This window comes from Hipposideros armiger, unplaced genomic scaffold (assembly GCF_001890085.2).
Source record: "Hipposideros armiger isolate ML-2016 unplaced genomic scaffold, ASM189008v1 scaffold_40, whole genome shotgun sequence".
NCBI classification, from domain to species: Eukaryota; Metazoa; Chordata; class Mammalia; order Chiroptera; family Hipposideridae; genus Hipposideros; species Hipposideros armiger.
The window spans coordinates 2,829,368-2,849,519 of NW_017731390.1; the positions used below are offsets into that span (position 1 = coordinate 2,829,368).

The following is a 20,152-nucleotide window of genomic DNA, read 5'->3' on the forward strand; positions in this document are numbered from 1 at the left end:
CCCCACCCCCGCACCACCACCATAAAACAAGAGTAATGCTTAATGTCACAGTGAGGGAGGAACAGAAGGGGTAGAGAAGGACCACACCAAATCTCTTTTCATAACGAAAATCTAAATTACAAACCCTATTAATTCGTTTGAAGAACTTTCTCCCTTAATCTGAGAATCCTCGGTTCAAACTGGCCTTTGCTTTTAGACTTTTAAAATTACCTCCCCCCACACCCCATACCCAGGCTTCTGATCAATGCTGCAAGACCTGACTTATATCCCCTACTGCTTACCTTTAAAAAGTCACCAAAACAATGACACGGTTTTCTGCAGGCTCCGCCCATCACACAGTCCGTGAGCACCATCTCCACCGGGATCCTCAGCTGTGAGGCGCCCCCTACTGTTATTATGCGGCCAGTGCACTGATGATTCTCAGGCCTCATTAAATAGGACTCCCCTGTATACTTCTAAGGAGAGGGTTAAGCTTGGTGCCACACTTCTCCTTACAGCCTTACAGAGCAAGCCACCCTCCTCTTGATCAGCAGAACACAGAATTCTCACTATCAGCAGCTTTGAAACAGGTCATATTTTGAGAGATGGTTTTGTGTAATCCTTCAACTAATTCAGATAAACAGGCATAAAGCATTCTCTCCTTGGAGAGCACGGCACCAAAATTTTTCTGAAAATTGACAAGGAATGACCCCTTCCCTCCTGAGACTTGCAAACGTGGGGTCATCCAAACCCGAACACAGATATAATAATTCTAATACTAGAATGTGATAATTACTGTAATAGTTTTTTTTTAAATATTGTAGGAGAGGGAACAATTAATTCCACATGGGGGATTCCAAAAGGCATTTTGGAGTAGGTGGATTTTCAATGGACTCTTAAAAGATGAATTGAGGAAGAATGTTCCAGGCAGAGGGAACAGTGGTCTTGAGAATGTGACATTTGTTTTCACCGGGTTTTTTGGTTTCCCTTGACTTCTTGGTTGCCTTTGTTGTTAACTGCGTGGTTAACCAATTAAAGCAAGGAGAAAAGCTGATTTGAGATAACCGTTGTGTGAAAAAGCTTTGATCTGGACGCTTACTTTCCTCCCTTTTCACATGGTGATTCTGATATGAATAACATCAACTTTCTTTTTTCTTTTTACAATCCATTTTCTATTACAAAAGAAATAGAAATGTTTCTTTCTATTTATATTCACACATACACACACACACACACACACACACACACACACACGCACAGAGGCACGCACACACAAACATCTCCAGAGTTTATTCTTGGGTTCTTTCCAGTTTCTAATATAATCTCCACGAGTCAAATTAATTAGATTGAATTGGTAATACAATTTAATGATGCTGCTTGTCTTTACCGGTAAACTGGAGAACGGAATGCATCTAACTGCCAACTCATTAACCTTGAAAGACAATTCAGGTGGTTTTATTCTAATGTTTCTAGTATTTGTTTAGAGTTGAGCACACTTTAAATATGTCTCCATTGTTTAACAGCCTCTCGTTGTACTCAGTGTTTTTGATGGACTCAGTTGGTATTCTTCATTAAAGACCAGATCCTAGGGAACCCATTCACCTTCCTCTTGAATTTACCTTCAAACAGGAGATTTCTTAATGGCTTCTTAAAAATGCTAACTTACTAGTTTTAAATTTACGTATTTCATGCTGCCTACCTCTGTTTCTTGTTCACATCCAGTTCCTAAGTCTTACTCTGAGCTGGTGGGAAACAATTGTCCAACCTTTCTTTCTTTCAATTTTTTTCTAATTTGATCATCCGTGCTGCTCATTCTCTGTGCTATAGATGTCTTCATTAAGGCACTGGTAGGATTTTGGTCCCTAAAGACAAATATTTTATTAGCTCTTAATGGTGATCTGCTATGGAAGGTTACATTTCAGGACATTATTTATTTTAGTATGTTTGTAACTTGTTTTTAAGGAGGTTTTTTCCTCCTTTTACATTTCCAACTGAGAGAAATCATCCAGAAATGTCTCCACTGCCACCTACTTGCAGTTTGGAAATTTACATGCACCTGGCTTTTCAAATAAAGATATTTTTTTCCTGCAAGGCAAGATTACTGTCGAGAATGCTGTAGGTGGCATTGTGGATTCTTCTCATGTTTTTAAAGGCATGGGTTTTGTGAAATTGCTAGAAAAATACCTACGTTATAAGGATCTTTAGTAACATTCGTGGAAACGGCTTTTTCTGTGAATGTGGTATGTCTTCTATGAGAACTGAATAGCTACAGATTATATAGGTAACAGTGTAAGTGAAAATACCACTTCTAAATGCTTTATTCATATTTATATTAGGTTTATGCTTCTATAGTCATAATCTTTAATAACTTCTTATAAAGCACGTTATATAATGTATTCATGATTATGTTATGGAAGCTGTTATACCTAGCACGTTGTAAAAGGCAGACATTTTTAAAAAACAATGTGTGTTCCTATTTAATACAGAGAGATGAATGATCAGACACCACGTGTACTTGTAATTTCATAAATAATAATAAGGTATTTGTAAATGGCTCTTTAATACCCAATGCTATTATGTAGAGAAGAAAGTGAACTATTCTAATGTAATAATAGATATGAGAATTTTGAGTTATTTTTTTCTTCTCATCATAGCAGTGACCACTCTTTGCCTAAGGATTTCATTTCATTGCAAATCCCCTGGATGGAAGCTTAGGGATTTGACATTGTTATGTGCTTTTTTAATACAGGTTGTTCTGCGTTTTATTCAGCCTACTAAAAGTATATTGCCTTGTCTTAGCGTATTTAACTGGAAACCCTGGCTTAAGTCATTTTTGTAGCATGCTCTGTAGAGTCTCCCATTTAAAAAAAATTATGGACATCCATGCATCTGCCTAAAATTTTAGTTATTTCCCAAACTTCGCTATCTCATTTGTCTCAATTTTCATACTAAATAGCTAGACTCAATTTTTAAGAATATTTTGGAAAGTTAATCATTCTTAATCTGAGAACTCATTTGGATCACATTATAGATGTATGTGTCTACATATGAAAACACATATGCTTAGGCATGAGACATATTTTATTATTTCTCATGAATGCAGAGCAGGCAGTTCAAAGTACAGGGCTGGTCTGTTTCTGGAACCATTCAGTACTATCTCATTTTCCATCTATACAGTTTGTCCCTAAGTGACATTTTAAAAGCAGCTGTAACTTTATGGTTGTTTATGTTCTGTGACTATAGAATGGTTGTCTAAGAGAAATAAAACAAATCTTTGCTGTGTGTTCCCTGGCTGGTACACAGCAATATTATGCTTGTACTTTTAAACAACTTATAATGTAATCTGATTTTATTTGTATGCTGCACACCCTTTTTAAGATTTTTTTAAAATATCATCTAGAGAAACTGCAAGTCATTCAAGTTTCCTTAACGGCACCAGTAATGTATATAAATCTTGTTAGTGTGCAGTGCATTACAGAGTGGAGTGGCATTAAAACTCCTTTGTTGCAAAGTCATGCTTTAAGGAAGGCTTCCAGATCTGAAGATAAATGGTGTGCTTGGTGAATCCACTTCATTTGAAAGTGTCTGGAATATAATTTGTCTTATAAAAGCAGTCCTTTCACATCATATAGAAACCAGGTGAGTTCTTGTTAAACAGGTGGAAATCTGTGCTCTAAGATGAAATAAAGCTTTATACTTTACATCCTCTTTTTTATAAATGCAATAGAAGAACATATTGGGCTTTATGGGAGATTTTGCTTATGATTGTTATTTGGGTGAACAGAGATCTTTGAAATGTCAGTATCAAAAGCACCGTCAGAGGACAGTCCTGGTTGGAGTACTGACGATTTATTACATAAGTGCATCACTGCAACTGGCCGCGAATCGTGACTTTCTTGGTGTAGGTTGATGGAGCACTAGCATGTCACACTGACAGAGCTTTTTGCTGACACTTGGTGCGAGCAGACAGGCAGGCCAGAAGGTGACTGTCCTCAGCAAATTCTAGTGTTGGGTCACTTTTCTCATCCACGTGGCCCATACCCAAAGCAGCTCCCTTTGTGAGCAGATCAGCCGTTCGCATGCTTTCAGGAGATATATAGACAGCCTCAGAGGCTCCAACTGTCAGCTCCTTTTCTGCTTCAAGCAATGAAGAAGCGCCATACACTACAGTTATTTTTTAAGGGACAGTAATAAGTTACAGTTATGGGTCATGGTAGATTTTTTTCTATAGTGTTATTACCATTATTATCTTCTACAGCAGTAAAAATTGATTGTTCAGATGAGCAGTGTGAGAGACCCTCAAATTCAGGCAGCAGGACTAAATCTCCCATCTAGATAGCAAAGAGAAATGGAAGAGCAAAGAAAAGAGTATATTAACCTACTACACATCTCCCTCCGTCGTGACCTCCTACCAAATTTTATGAATGTCCATGATGAACCACAAATATATCCCTCTAAGTGAAACTGCATGTTGCAGCTATAAATCTTAAGTTTGTGACCACCTGTCACCTGTTTTGGTCATCTTTACTCATAATCTGCAATACTGCTGTAATTATGATAACTTCGAACATAGCTCCACATGTAAGATTTGTGTTTGTAATAAAATGGCTATTACATATTTGTGATATGTAATACATATTTGTGAGTGCAGATAAATATGAAAAGGCAAACATTTCTGGGCCCCAGAATGCGTTAACAGAAGAATACGGCTAGTGGTTAAAACGGGGAACGTTAAGTCAGGAATCCTTGAGTTCCACACCTGCAGCAAAGCTACAGTACTTTCCAGGCTCAGTAGGCAATGAGACTTATTTTGAAATGTCTTAAGGTAGAGATTTTAAAATACAATAACATTTTTTTAAAAACCACAATATGCTAGGTTTTCATTCAGTTATTGTTGGTAGCTTTAAAACTTGAGATTGTCAAAATCATATTGTTTTTTCATCCCTTTATTGCATATCAATTCTTTAGTATCATCCCTGTGCTTAATCAAGTAGACGTATAAACACTTAATAAACCCCTTTTGACTTTAGGGGGTATTTTGAATCCTCCTAAAATCACAAGAGTGCCAGCACTATTTGGACCAACTGTCTTGTGATATTGGCTCTATTCCATCTTGAGATGTGGCCACTCTCCCCTCCATATTGAGATATATTTCACAATCATTAATAATGCATCAACCACATACCATTTCTAGAAGTATTTTTTATTTATAGCTTGGCTCCTTCCTTCCCCACCTCCAATTGCCAAAGGAGCCCTCAGAGCCTCCTGTTTCATTTTTACCCTCCCTGCCTCATATCATAGGCATTGTCCTTTAGAAGACTTTTTGAGCACTGATGAATAGATCGGTCCTGCTCTCCCACGAATCATAATGTCTCCAAAGAGTACAGGGGGATTTCTTTTTGTGAGGCTTTGAGAACACTGCCTCACAGCTGTCCTGAAAAGTAGGAGGACCGAGATGTTGGTGGAGGTCTAGTTTCCTTCATCGCCGATACAAAAATATGATTGTGCAATGCCACAGACTGAAAGACACATCCACTGTTATGGGACCCTGAAAATATGTTTATTTCCCTTTATGTGTACATTTGATGTTTTAAAAATGTTTGCTAAGAGTTTTCATCTTTATGCAGTTCTCGCTGATAGTCATTTTCAACTAGGAATGCTATTTTTACTTTTTTTTTCATTTTCATTATATAGTATCAGACCACTAATATTGTTTATGTGGGATTTATTTACTTGAATTTCTCTCTCTTCCTCTACTCTCTGGACCTTCTTGACCTAGTTCCATGTGTGAACTCGTAACACACACACACACACACACATTTTGGTAAACTGAAGAATACACGTAGATCTGAAGAAAGTGGCAAATGCATAGGGGTAACAAGTAAGGAGGAAACAATGCTAAGTCTGGCTATTTTATAACCTTATTTATGTTGATTTAAAATGCATTCTTTGCAGACGCCCTTTTCCTTTGCTCTTTTGCCTGCTAAACTGAACAAGAAGGAGAAACCAATGATAGTCACTGTGTTAAGCAGAGAACAGGCGGTAGTGATTTAGTAAATATTGTGGTGTCAGTTTTATTTCATTTATACAATTTATTTCATTGAGAAATATTGGATAAAATAGATTTTCAAAACAAACGTTATGACTTATATCCTCCTAGGGTGAACCAACTGCATTTCTCATAAGCTGAGGCTGCAGATCTCTCCGAAGGAAAATTATGGGACTGATGTCGCAAACCTCCTAGGTCGCTCTTCGAGTGTAGATTTTGAGGTGGGGGGACTAGAATGTTTGAATAACATAGAATGGTTGTGTAACAAAAACTACCATCTCTGGCCACATTTTGCTTAAGTTAGGGAAAATTTTAACATTCAGCTCTTTGACGGGAAGGTTAGTCTCTTTGCCAGACTGCACAATTATCAATTTTAGGGGTATTGTTTTGAATTTAATAATTACATAATCCTTCAGAGGCAGGTCATGATTTTTCATCTATTACTGTATTCTCCATCCTAATGTGCAGCACATCTATCTGCATACATATATATTTAATAAGTGTTGGTACGGAAAGAAGGAAAGCCTTTCTTATCTGGCCATGCGATTTACAAAGAGCTTGCCTACAAGTAGTGGAGCAAAATAGGAGACCCAGAAAGTGGCGCAGGTCACCTCTAATGAGTGCAAACAGATGAGTGTAGTCTCCACTGTTCGACGTAATTCTGATTTAAAATCCAGTCATTTTGCCTGGCTTTAATTTTAATTATACTCTGTTAATTAAAAACAAAATAAGCCCAGGCAGAGGTTTCAGACTCTTTTCCTCCTCATTTCTTCACCAAGGATGAAGCTGATCACCATCTGCCTCTCACTGGGTCCCTCTGCTCTGATGACGCTCAGCAGCAGCCCATCCAAGGGAGGAGCTCCCATTTCATTTCAATGTGTAGAGACATATCTGTGAAGGGAAAGAAGCAATCTCAGCAGCTTATCCAAAGGAAAAAGAAAAGCAAAACAAGGCCTTCAGCTTTAAGAAAATCCAGGTCTCTTGGGGTCGTACCATAGATTTTTCAGACCGTTGGTGATGATGTTGGAATTGTATTTGCTTGCACTAGTGACGTTCACATTCTTACTGTTGTGAATTCCTAGAATTTAATGGTATTTCTAGAAGTATAGGGGAATGCTGGTCACTTTAAAGAGATATGATACCAAGTTTAAGGAACTCTACTTGTATTCTTCTAAGAAAATGTAGAGAAGAAACTTCATGTCTTGCATCTAGTAGGCAGTCAGTAAACATGAAAGAACGAATTAATGTTCCATGAACACCATCAGAGAGCTAGTGTGTTGTCAAAATTCTCTAAAATAGCATGGTGATAATGTAATGAAGTGTGGATGTAAGTAATTCTTACTTTTATCTTTTAGTGTGTGTGTGTGTCTGTGTGTGTGTGTGTGTGTGTGTATTTGGGGTTTATACTCTATTCATACACGTACGATTGCTTATACTGTGTATCAAAAAACTAGTTTACATTTCTCAAAATGTTTATGTCGTCTGTGGAAGGAATGAATTAGAGAGCTAAATCAATATGTTCGGTAGCAGCAAATGGCAATTAATAATGTCCAAACTTTGTATATTGCATTCCAGCCTTGTGATTAGGAATGAAAGTTACTTTGCACCTTGTGCATCATGAACTGAAGGGGGAAAAAGAGAAAAGAAAACATTCCCTGAAAGAAGTTTCTCTTACCAAAAGTTTTCCTAGTGTTATTTTTATAGCCGAGTGAGAGAGAATTTACAGGGAGCTGAAATCATTGAAGCTAATTAGTTGAATGGCCCTATTATTTATCCAGGGACACGTAGTACAATAATTGCTATTGCAGGTTTGAAGCATCTCAGGGATATTAATTCCAGAGCTTTCATGTCATCTCAGTACAGTAAAACTTCCTAATGGCACCCTGAAGGTGCATAATCTCATTTTAAAACTACTTTTTCTTATTTTTTTCTGAAGGAACTGGCAGAATCTCCTTCCATAAAAGCTGAAAAAGGGGAAGAACTCATAATATTTTCCTCATAAGAAAGCAGTTATATTTTCTTCTTATTATTATTTTTATTTTTTTACTGTGTGACCTTTCCTACCTTCCGATGAGGGGTTGCTATGGCTCTTTATCAAAAGTTTATCTGAACTCTGCTCCCTTGCCTCCCCTTGGTGGCAGCCAACCATCTCTTGATCTCTCAGGGGAGATAGGGAAGGTGTAAGGCGGTGCTGGTCCTGGTCCTGGTCCCTCCCACAGTCATTTAGAAGAAGAGGACCCATTAGAGAACACAGCAGGGTTCTGGTTAGGTGGGGAGAGATGAGCCCTGCACCTAAGGACTAAGAGAGGTCTCCTGGAGCCATCCTAACCCATCCCCAATTTGGGTCCCCTTGGAGAAAACAACAATATGATCTCTATAAAATCACACCAAGAGATGCCACTTGTGTAATTTTAGAGGGAAATGAAGCCATTGCTCATAAAACTGCTAGCACTGTCTTGAGTCAAGAATCGTGTGGGTTGTTTGGCAAACATCCCACACTCATCTCTGGAAAACCATCTCAGTTCTTACTCTCTTCTTTCCTTCTTTCTTCTCCCTCCCCTTGCTATTGCATTCTTGGCCTTGACACAGCTTGAAGACCCAAGTTCTGACCCAGAAAAGAATAATTCAGTCTTTAAAGTTTTGAGACTTAGAGTCCCATTGGACTCCAAAGCTCCATGGGAACTTGCAGGAACCATTCTATTCATGCGTCAGCCTCAGGCCTCTCTCTTTCTACTCTAACCTTGCAGATCTCCAGAGAGTTAAAGATTCAGAGCCTTCCATTTAGTTCGAACGGCTTACACCCTGAAACTTACCATGCTAACTTCATGTCACAGTTCTGTAAGTGAGGAGTGACCAAAGGACCACAGTGATACATCCCCACTGGGCACCAGAATGATACCCCTCAATCTGTGGTCTTAAAACTTAACCAACAATTTGTATCCAGTTTTCAAGGTCTGAAAAGCAAATGCAACTCTTACGATGCCATTAAACCACAGAGAAGGCCTGTAGCATCTACTCCAGCAATAAAGCAGCAGAGACCTTCAGGGAAGCTGGTGCAATTAGGAAAACTTGACTTAAGTACAGTATGTATATAGACCAAAGTTCCTCTCTCATATTGGCTGTGGTTGCAAGTGGATGGGTCTGTACACACGTACTGTCCTAGAGCTTTGGCCATTTTTATCATGATATCCTAATTTCATTGTTAAGGTTTCCTTGAATTCCTTTAAATCCGATGTAAACTTATTTGAATAGCAATTCTATTCATTAAGGCCTTAAGTAGAACACAGTACTAAAATGGTAATGCTCCATCCTTGTATTCCTTCTCTTAGAGTTCATTATAAGGATTGGTAGATTTTCCCAGGAGTCAGTGGCTGTCTTTTCGGATACATGTATAAATACAGGCCAAGTCACAATTAGTTTATAGCGTATATCAAATTCAGGGTGAAATAGAATATACCAGAAAATCCTCTAGGGTTGCTATGGGACCTCTGTTCTTGCTAAAAACAGTACTGTCTCCTTATCTGACTTTTGTTCTCAAGAATTACTGCTGAGTGAGAAAACCAGGATTAAAATCACGAAGCCCGTCTTCCTGTCCTATAGCAACTAAAAAAACAAACTATGTTGCTCATGCATGTGTTCTCCTCTTTATTTCTCTCTCTCTCTCTCTCTCTCTCTCTCTCTCTCTCTCTCTCTCTCTCTCTCTCTCTTCCACTCTTTCTTACATATATTATTTACTCAAGAGTCTGTAGCAACCCTTTGGGGGCTATTAGACTCTATTTTATAGTTTGTTGGTCATTGACCTGATAAGTCATAATCGCTCAGAAAGAATCATCACAATTTTATCAGGTAAGAGCAGCTGCTGCACAGGCACAGTAAATTCTTGGGCTTAAAATCTATGCAGTTATTTTTTTTCCAGAAGAAATGTTAAATGAACGCTTTATGCATGCAGTGAAAGACTCTCGCTCTTATTTAGAATTTAGCAATGGTGATTCGGAAGGAAAAAATTACCAGGTGTTCAGGGAAAGTATCAAAAAGAGAATTTTGAAATTTTACATAGTCCTACTCACACTTGACTTGAAACCTCCCTAACCTTACGTAAGTTTCCACTTGCAAAAAAAATTGGGGGGGAGGGGTCATTTGTTGTGTGTTTTGTGTGTATGGCAGGAGGTGGGGAGGTAGTACAATGGAATTTCTAATATTTAATATTCTTTAGAAAATCTAAGTACATAGAAAATATTATGTTTTAATCAATTTTATAGCTGGAATGCCTTTGAAAGCTGATGCTTTGGGTTGTTGTTTTTGTTTTTGTTTTTGTTTTTTGGAAAACCAAGAAAATCCCAACCAAATAAATGTCTTAAATCACTAGGATGTCTACACCTTTTGCCCCAGGATGAACTTTTAAAAATTATTAAAGATAAATAAAAATTCATTTCCAGGCCAAGATGCTCTGTATTAAGGTTTTTTGGGGTTTTTTTCCTTGTCCCGTCCAAGTTATAAACTTGGGACAAGGCTTTGTATAAAAATGCTGACAGACCCTTAATTATAACAATGTGAATGGTGCTACTTTCACTTTAATTTAACTTGATTTAAATGGAAAGAATGTGGAATAAAAGAGGGTATACATTTGGAGGTGATTCTGTAGACTTGGTTTTAACCAACAGGATTTCTAAGTGTTCATTAAGAAACTCCACTAGGCATGTTTCCTGCTGCAGAATAGACTTTAACGGAAGAAATAAAGCTGTGAAGATTCCGTTTTCACTTTGTTTCTCGTAAAGACAGTCAGGATCCAACATAAACAACAATTTACACCCAGCATTTATTCTGGAAATTACAGTATCGTGCCGTTAACGCACACAGATAAATAATGTTTTATGGGATTCTGTGGAGCCCTTTCAGGGTAGCGGATGTTTAACCGAATTAAAGGATTTTGAGAACTCAAAGCTCTCGTTTTAAACAGGTTTAAACAGTTAATATTACAAAACACCAGCACAGAGGAGCTGGTCCAAATATATTTTTAATGCACAGTTATTTTATTTTCATGATTTCCCATTCTGGTTTTATAACCATTTGGCACCTTCCGTTTATACTTGGTTTCTTGTCTCCCAAGCCGCCTCCCTCGGGACTTCGCTTGCTTTATGGTGACATTTCTTAATCCCCTTTTTAATCCTCTATATATCTGCAGGTATGGAAATATCAGAAATAGGACTATAATTCCTGCTAGATGGAGTTCTATAACAGAGGTGATTATAAAAATAAAAAATTGTGATTTTTAAATAATAACACCAAGAAACCATTTTTTTAAGAAGAGAGAATTGCAGATTTAGGCTAATTTCTGATTTTTTTTTTCCATTAGTGAAAGGGAGCAGTTTTGAAAACCATCTCTCTTTCTAAGGCAGAAAGAAAAAAAGATACCCTTAAAATCATAATAAATTCTACCACTTGGAAGTCATTTTAATATAAGATATATTATAAAACTAATCAAGGAATGCTTATGTGAGAAAAGGTAGGAGATTTTAAATGGCAGCATCAGGCAGGTGAGAGGCTCTGCAGAGGCTGCCCCAGGTAAAAAGCAACAGCTCCAACCAGCAAGCTCTAGCAAACGATGCTAAGGCCCTCTCTTACCCTTCAGAGCTGTAACAAATCCGTGTCATTTTCAGGAGATTGCTCCCTTTCCATGTAGTTACATCTACCTAGCCTCCTTTCTCACTCGCTTATGGGGCCTCTGTGCTCTCCCAGATAAGCAATATGTGTCAACAGTTATCAGGGAGCCATCATTTTTAGTAAAATTCCAATTGTGATTTGAAATTTTACTGAAATCCTGGGTTTTTTTAATCTAACCTCAAGAAATAATTATCAAGTTTTAATATTCTTCTTTTGCTCATATATTTTATATGAGGTATGCTGTTCAATATTATGATAGCATTAGTTTAGCTGGTTAAGGTTAAGTTGGCATTTCTATTCTAAATCACCTTTTTAGGCTTTTGAAACTTGACCTTTTAAATTCTAATGGGACTGAAGCTGAGAGAGCTAGACCAAGTGAGTGTGATTAAACGTACATAAAGCCATTAAAAACCTGCTATGGGGGCCTGCCCAATAGTCTAATAGACCTATTTTGCATCTACAGCTACTGTCTATTGGAGGATCTCAGATAATTTCTCTTCCTTAATTATACTTACCTAAATGTGGGGTATGTTGAGGCATAATGAAGGCACAGGATCTTTTTAAAAGGCTCCCTAGTGAGCCCTTTTCATTGATAGAAATTCAACTTCAACTTAAAACCCCACAACCCCCAGGCAGCCCTCCCTGATCTCACCTATCTAAGGCAGTTTCTCCCTTCTCTGAATGAGAACACATGTTGACTCTATCACTTATTCCACATTGGTCTTTACTGTCTTCTATTACTAGATGGGCTCCTTGAGGACAAGAATTATAAACTTATCGTCTGCAGTTCTTCATGCAGTACCCTATACAGAAAACACACTCCATAATTTTTTGGTGAAGGACTGACAACACTAAAAACTAAAAGAGCCACTTGTTCCCCTGTAGACCATCCTCCTTGGAAGAATAAATGGGTAAAAATACAGCTCATCAGTTCTACACTAGGAGGTCTGTTCATTGGCCTCTTTTATTATTATGACCTATTTGCCTTAATAGAAATAGTATTGCTGGGGCCGGCCAAGTGGCGGTTGGTTAAGAGCTGGCTTGGGACCCCAGCTCTGTGCAGCAGGGCCCTGGTTTGGATCCCACCTGAGGGCCAGTTACACTGCCCTCTACAGCTAAGATGGTGAACAACAGCCCAAACTGGAGCTGGGATGCCATGTCGCCGGCGATGGCCTAGGCTGCAGCCCCTGCTGCAGTGGGCTGCCATAAGCTACCTTGTGTGGCCAGCAGCCAGTGTGAGCGGCCGGCAGCCAGTGTGAGCTGCCAAGAGCCGCCATGAATGGCCATCCAGAGGCCAGCAACCGATCTGCCTCACCCGGAAAGAGCGCAATGATAATACCAACATGGGCCAGTGAAGCTATGTCCTCCACACCAGACTGAAGAACAAAAGGACAGCAACTTGTCTGTTCCCCTCCCCCAATTCCCCAATAAATTAAAAAAAATAGTATTGTTGATCATTCATTCATTTATTTATTCGGCAATTTCTTACTGAGTGCCTACAATGAAAGAACAAGAGACACGAGGTTCCTGTCCTCGTGGGGGTTTACATCCTATTGGAAACGAGCAATAAAGAAGTAAACCAATAAATAAAACAATTACTGATTGTGATTAGTGTGATAAAGAAAATAAGCCGGGTATTATAATAGAGATATGCCTTTCCTCCTTTGGGGAAATTCATGAAGAGAGACTTCAGAAATAGAGGAGAAAGAACAATGTTGCAAAATTAATGGATAACTGTTAAACATCACATATACATCTATGGTATATGGTTTCCACTGGACACTTCCCCTCTGGTTTGTTGGGAAGAAAAGGATGGAAAGAGATCTATAAAAGCACTTTGAAAAATTAAAAATGGTTCATGTATTGTGGTTAGTACTGTCCCCAGCTGGAAAAGCACATATGTAATGGTTTGTAGTCAAACTTTGGTCAACTTTAATAGGGAAGGCAAAGGTTACCCTTAAATCACTGAGTAAAGAAAATGAGTGACAGAGGGAAACAAATCAGAAGCATTGGGCTTAGTTTGCAAATTGGAGGCATATAAAAGAGACGACGTAAGACATGCTACATGATGCCGGCTGCTTCCCCTGGTATCTACTCACCCTTAGCCTCCCTGTACTTCTTGTTTTTGGTGCCATTTGCCTTCATTGTCGCATATGTGCTTCCGTGGTGCTTGTTAATAGATCTCTAACTATACTGTATAGATTGTGACCAATTGGAAGGCGGGGCTTGGTTTCCTAATTCTTTGGTAAAGTATTGGTCTAAGATCTCCTTGTGCACACCTTGTAGTGAAATGCACACCAGTGCTCAGAAACTTTTGTGAAGCAAGTGAATTAGTGCATAGGTATAAAGTATAATGATACTTAACTTCCGCTAATTTTTCTGCAAATATGGAAGTATTTATTTATTGAGCCTTGGAATTCATATAGTTCAGTTCAGATATTTAGGTTAGCAAGGACTTTGAGACTATGAGAGATATGAGTCAATGGGATACCTTCCTTTTTAACATCCATTCATACATTAACTGAAATATGTACTAACTGCTTCCTGGTTATAGGCTCTATTCTGAGTCCTCTGGGGATAGAGATGGAGGTGTCAAAGGTGAATGAGGGCCGGCCGAGTGGTACGATGGTTAAGAACTGGCTTGGGACGCCAGAGGGCCCCAGTTCGGATCCCACATATGAGGGCCAGTGACACTGCCCTCTACAGCTAAGATGCTGAACAACAGCTCAAGCTGGAGCTGGGCTGCCATGAGTCGCCGGCGACAGCGTAGTCTGCAGCCCCTGTAGCAGTGGGTTGCCATGGGCTACCATGTGTAGCCAGCAGCCAGCAGGAGCGGCCAGCAGCTGCACTGAGCAGCCGTCCAGAAGCTGGCGACTGATCCGCCTCGCCTGGGAAGAGCGCAATGATGGTGCCAACTTGGGCCAGTGAAGCAACGTCCTCTACAACTAGACTGAAGAACAAAACTACAGCAACTTGTCTGTTCCCCTTCCCCCAATTCCCCAGCACTGTTTCCATCCCCCCAATTCGCCAATAAAAATCTTAAAAAAAAAAAAAGGTGAATGAGACATGGCAGGGAGATAAGACATGTACCCAAATAACTACAGTTCAGAGGCTATGTGCTATGTGCTGTGGGAACACCAAGGGGATCAGTCAGGTTCAGGTTAGAGTGATAAGGAAGACCAAGAGGCTCAGCAATGTGCTCTCAGAGATCTCTGTACAGTTAGGAGGCCCACGTTGTAGTCTGAGCTGTAGCTTGGTGTCTTTTGGCAAATCTTTCAAACTCTCCCAGACTTAGTAAAAGAAATTCGACCATTTGGTCTCTAAAGCTCTTCCAGCTCCCAAAGTCCATAATTCATGAAGTAGCTGCATTTGAATGAGGCCTTGAAGGATGGATGGAAAAATAAAATAAAGCCTTATTGTTTGAATGAGAGAATCTCTGTGATGCTATGACCTCAACAGGGAGAAGTCAAGGAGGATGAAGGTGAGAATGGCAGACTCTAGAGTGAAGGAGCTAAGCTCCAAAGGTGTAGATATAGGGAAATGTAGGGTGTGCTCAGGAAACACCAAGTAGCCCAGTCTAATTGGGGTCTTAATTGTACAAGGATGATAAGAGAGAGAGCCGTAAAGGAAAATCAGCCTAACTTATGGAAAACTTTGGATGCCAGCCTGAGGCCCAACAGTCAGCTTAATTTAAGTTTTTTAAGAATGTCATCAAGGCCGGCCGAGTGGCTTAATTGGTTAAGAGTTGGCTTAAGAGCACGGGCTCTGGGCAACAGGGCCACCAGTTCAATTCCCACATGGGCTAGTGATGCTGTGCCCAAGCTGTGCTGTCGCTAAGCTGCCAACAGGTGGCAGGATGGCTCAGCTGGTGTAACAACAAGATTACCTGTTCCATGGTGAGCTATGCCCACCGGCGACTAAGACTGAACTCGGCACCTTAAGCTAAGCTGCTGCCCGGCATGCGCTCTTAACAAAAAGGCTGCCAGGTTCGACTCCCGCATGGGATGGTGGCTACGCCCACCTGCAACTAAGATTGAACACAGCACCTTGAGCTTAGAGGCCACGAGCTGCTGACGGGGCAGCCAGATGGCAACTGGTGCCCTCCACAACAAAGACTGAAGAACAACAACATGGCTGGTCTCCTTCCCCAATTCCCCAACACTGTTCCCCTCCCCCAATTCCCCAATAAAATCTTTAAAAAAGAATGTCATCAATATCCTTTGCTTTATATGTCATCCAGATGACTACTTTAACCTAAGTATTTCATCTTATATGCAAATTAACACTTACATAGTCCCTACAATGTTCCAGGCTCTGTTCTAAGTAATTTGTATAGGTTAATTTATTTTATCTTCATAATACGCAATGAGAAAGGGAATGTGAAGAAAAATAAGTTGAACACAATACAGGAAGAAAGGATTTCCTGAAATGGAATAAAATAGGAAAATTATGAAATCCTATGAATAAGAAATGAGATACAAAATATGACTTTAAAATAGATGTTAGTGAAAATAAAGCAACAATTAAACAAGGGATTGTTATTGTACCCATTTTGTAGATGAGAAAACTGAGATGCAGAGAGGTTAAGAAACTTTCCCAAAGTTACACAGCTGGTGAAGTGTCAGGGCTGGGAGTCAAACCCATTTGCTGTAACTACTATAGAAAACTTATTAGTACTGTTTTCATTTTTCTCTCGTTAAATTACGTGGTACCTAAAAGCACATGTAAAAATCAAAAGATCAAGTAAAATAAGACAGTACAGAGCAACCATCCTCAAAGGATAATAAAGGCACTTGTACCCAACTGCAGCCTGAGTAAGAAACAACTTACAATCAACAGCAGCCTGTCGCTATCATTATTAAAGAAGACTTACCTGTTTTATCAGAATGTGTTCATAAAAATGCTGGTTTTTAAAAGATCCAAGTGTGGGTTGTGTTTTTTAAAGACTACAATCACTTTTGAAAAGCACAAATATCCCAGAAATTCAAGAGGGGCAATTGGTCCAGCCAAGTCGAGGAGGAAGATACCTACCATCTTCCAGGTATCTACCATTTTAGATTCCACAGTTTTGAAGCTGCCAAGAGTCCCTCAGGCAGATGGTTTCCCAAGCATAAAACTGCTCCCCAGGAAGAAAGGAGGGTCAGAAAGTCACTCCTTCCTCATGTGCCCAAATTCTGTAAGTAAAGGGGTACATTCTTTCTCCAACCTCTGGCTGAGCAAGGACTTTGTATCGAGTTACTATTCCCCGAAATCATCATGTATAGTTATGGCTCACTTTCCAGACCCATGAACAAATGGAAAGAACCCATGCAGCTATTTGGAGGTTCTAGAAGAAAGAACAAAAGCCATCGACACTATTCAGCTCTTTGTTTGTTTGTAACAAGTACAATTTTTAACTAATGACTTGAGCCATTTTCCCAGTGAAAGCATCTTCTAAGTGGATCTTCATGCTTTTTGCTAGGCAGTTTGGGCATTTCTTAACCTGACCAAACCCCTTCTTTGAGGTTCCCAAGTTTCCTTGACTGCATTATAACTGTGTCATCAGCAGAGTTTTCAGTTTTCTTTCCCCACCTACTTCTAAATGTTTGCTGAAATGAACCCTTAACAGGAAGTAAACTTGCCTGGCATGGCCCAGCTGTGTGTGAGGCTTGAGTGAGAGGTATTTATGACCTGACAGGAAGATAAAGATAAAGATAAAGATGAAGCTGACTCGGTGGCTGTTAGCAATGGGAGAAGGAAATGTTTATGACCCCATCTGCTGGCGTTTCAATAGGATAGAACTGCCTTTATGGCGTCAATCTCCCCTGTGACTTCCTTCCATTTGGGGAGCGATATCTTATTTCAAGATGTTCCCACCGAACACACTGTTGTCCCCTTTGTTTAGGGGCGCGGGAGGAAGGAAGGACTTTGTTACTGGAATGTGGGGATGGGGCAGTATTTATGGTTATGACTCAAGCTAGAGAAAAGGCTTCATTGGAGTTGATTGTATAGGTCCAGCAAGCTGCCATACATTCTGCCACTTTCTTAAACGTTATCCACACTGAAAGCAGACCATATTAGCTCTGGTCATTATCAGGCATTAAGGCTAACCATTTTCTAACGCTATTATAACCAGAATTACTGTAGCCTGATTTCCTTGCTTACTGGGGGGAAAAAATGACATTTATTTTGTTAGTTCTTTGTTTCTTGTCTTTTGTTTAACTTCTCTTATTTTCCTCTCCTCAGTGTTTTTTCTTTCCTTTTCTTGGAGGAGGAGACACTTAACACCAACAGGTGCAATGTCTGCTGAGTTCAAAATCCATGTACATGTAACGAAAGCAGCATGAAGTGATCCCTTTCTGAAAATTAGCCCAGGTTAAGGGAGCCTGCAGATAGGTTGGTATTCTTTTGTGAGGTAAAGCATTTTTAAAGGGCCAAAAATGTGGGCGTATTCTTACAACACAATATCTCGTGCATCAGTGAAACCAGTGTTTTTATATATATTGATGGTATTCATTTTACTGCAAAATAAGTATTTATGCCTCAGTTTTATTTGTACTTCCCCCAGGCCCATTAGTACAGATTAAATTTTATATTAAATTGCTCAAATAATGAGCACAATATATGTAAATCAGGAGCTTTAACTTCATTGGCACTATTTGTGTAGATATATATGACCATATTCAACATAGCAAAAACAAGGTTTCTTTCCTTTGTAGTGCCAACATCCTACTTCTAAAAGATAAATTGTTTACCAAATTACACGTACATAAAGCTCAAAATTACAAAAGGAATGACTTTGTTATTGCCATTGGGCTTGTCTGATTTAAAGAACAGAGGGAAGAACTTTTGTGTGGGGGTAAATCACCCAATGATGGGCTTGTATATCTCCTTAAGGCCCTATCTCCATTTTCACTGGTGGAAGGTGGTGGGAGAGAAGATGGCTTCCTCAAGCATTTTTCCCCAGAGAATTCCATAGTAACATTTTTTTTTTAATGGGAGAGAGTCCTGTAGTTAAGTTGAGCAAATTAGTTATAATCTTGGTATGTGATTACCTGAAGACTAGAAGGTAATACTGTGTGACATGTTACCTTTTACATCATAGCCCAGGTATAGCCAATTGACAAGGTGAAGGCAAGTTCCCTTCAAGGGATTAGAGCTATCATTGAAATAAAATCTCATATAAACACCGAATATCATAATGCCAAGGTTTGATCCTTGATTTTTATACAAGTAACTCCAAAATGTACTCTACCATTCTTTCTACAATACAAGCCCAAATCTTAGCATGTTCAATAGACCAGTAAGTCCAATTGCAACCACATTTATTCAGTGTGATCCCTTGGAATAATTTGATAGGCCTACTAGGGGAGAGCCTATCATACCTGCAATTTTCTGAGACCTTCTTTTGAGGTACAGGTTACCCGGTGGCATTCTTATTAACGAAGGTTCAAACCACACCATCAAATGGTTCAAACCACATAACCTCCTGTCTTAGGAGTTAAGCTAGCGTCCTCACCCTCCCTTGCAGTGGTTAATTCCACTGAGAAGCCTTCTATCAGCAATAATAGCTTCAAGGTAGGAAATAAAAAATGGGGAGTGTTTAAATTGTTAATGGGTTTCATGTTCTTGTCACTGTTGAGGGTTTGTTCCCTTTTATAAACTCATAGTTTTTGGTTGACATTGCTTTTATGCGAGCCATCAGCCAGTTGGTGATGGTGTTGCTGTGTTAGACCATTACTGCCGGATTGTATTTGCAGTAAAGAAGGAGAATGGAGGCTGTAAATCTGCAACTGGAGATTTAGGGCTCTGTTACTCTGCAGTTTAGGCCCATGTGCTGGGGAGTCCATTCTCCTCCGGCAGAATTATACCCTCCAAACATGCCTTCCCAGGCACTGATCGACGACATTCATTCCCTGGGCTACCAAGGCACTTAATACGGCTAATTCAGTTAAAGAAGCCTGAGGGGTGAGGTGGATGAGCCTCTCTCCCTGCTGGAAGCCAGATGCCAGGCAGGTTAGCGATGCTGCTTTAGCCCTTCCCCCATGTGAAGCTGCCAGGAGAAGCCGTTACTGCAAACACAGAGAAAAATAAGAAAATGATTCTAATGTCGTTGAACTCAGTTCTCCTTCAAACAGGAAATGCTGCCTTGCCCAACCTCATTAACCCCTTTGGTACTAAGCCCATTATCAGGAATATTCAGGAAACACATTCTTTCAGAATTCAGGATGTGTCAGGGCCCTGGATATCTTGACGTTATTTTACAAAGCTGACACCAGAGTATGGGAAGCAGGAGAGTCAGTGCTTTGGGGACAGGTAACTAGAAAGTAGAAATAAAAAATTCTTATCCTGACCCGGCCAGTTGGTTCTAAATATCAGCAATGTGGAAGATAATATCTGTTATTGCTGGATTTGGAAGTATTTTGGGACGACGTCAATATTAAATATATAGATTTAGAATGGCTTGATTCATCATGTGTCATT

General features: G+C 39.5%; 1 protein-coding gene across 1 annotated transcript in view; it reads left to right on the forward strand.

Annotated features, from left to right (window-relative positions):
* Positions 1 to 20,152, forward strand: part of SKAP1 (src kinase associated phosphoprotein 1) — a 304,650-nt gene that overhangs the window by 190,085 nt on the left and 94,413 nt on the right. The gene's annotated exons all lie outside the window — the stretch shown is intronic.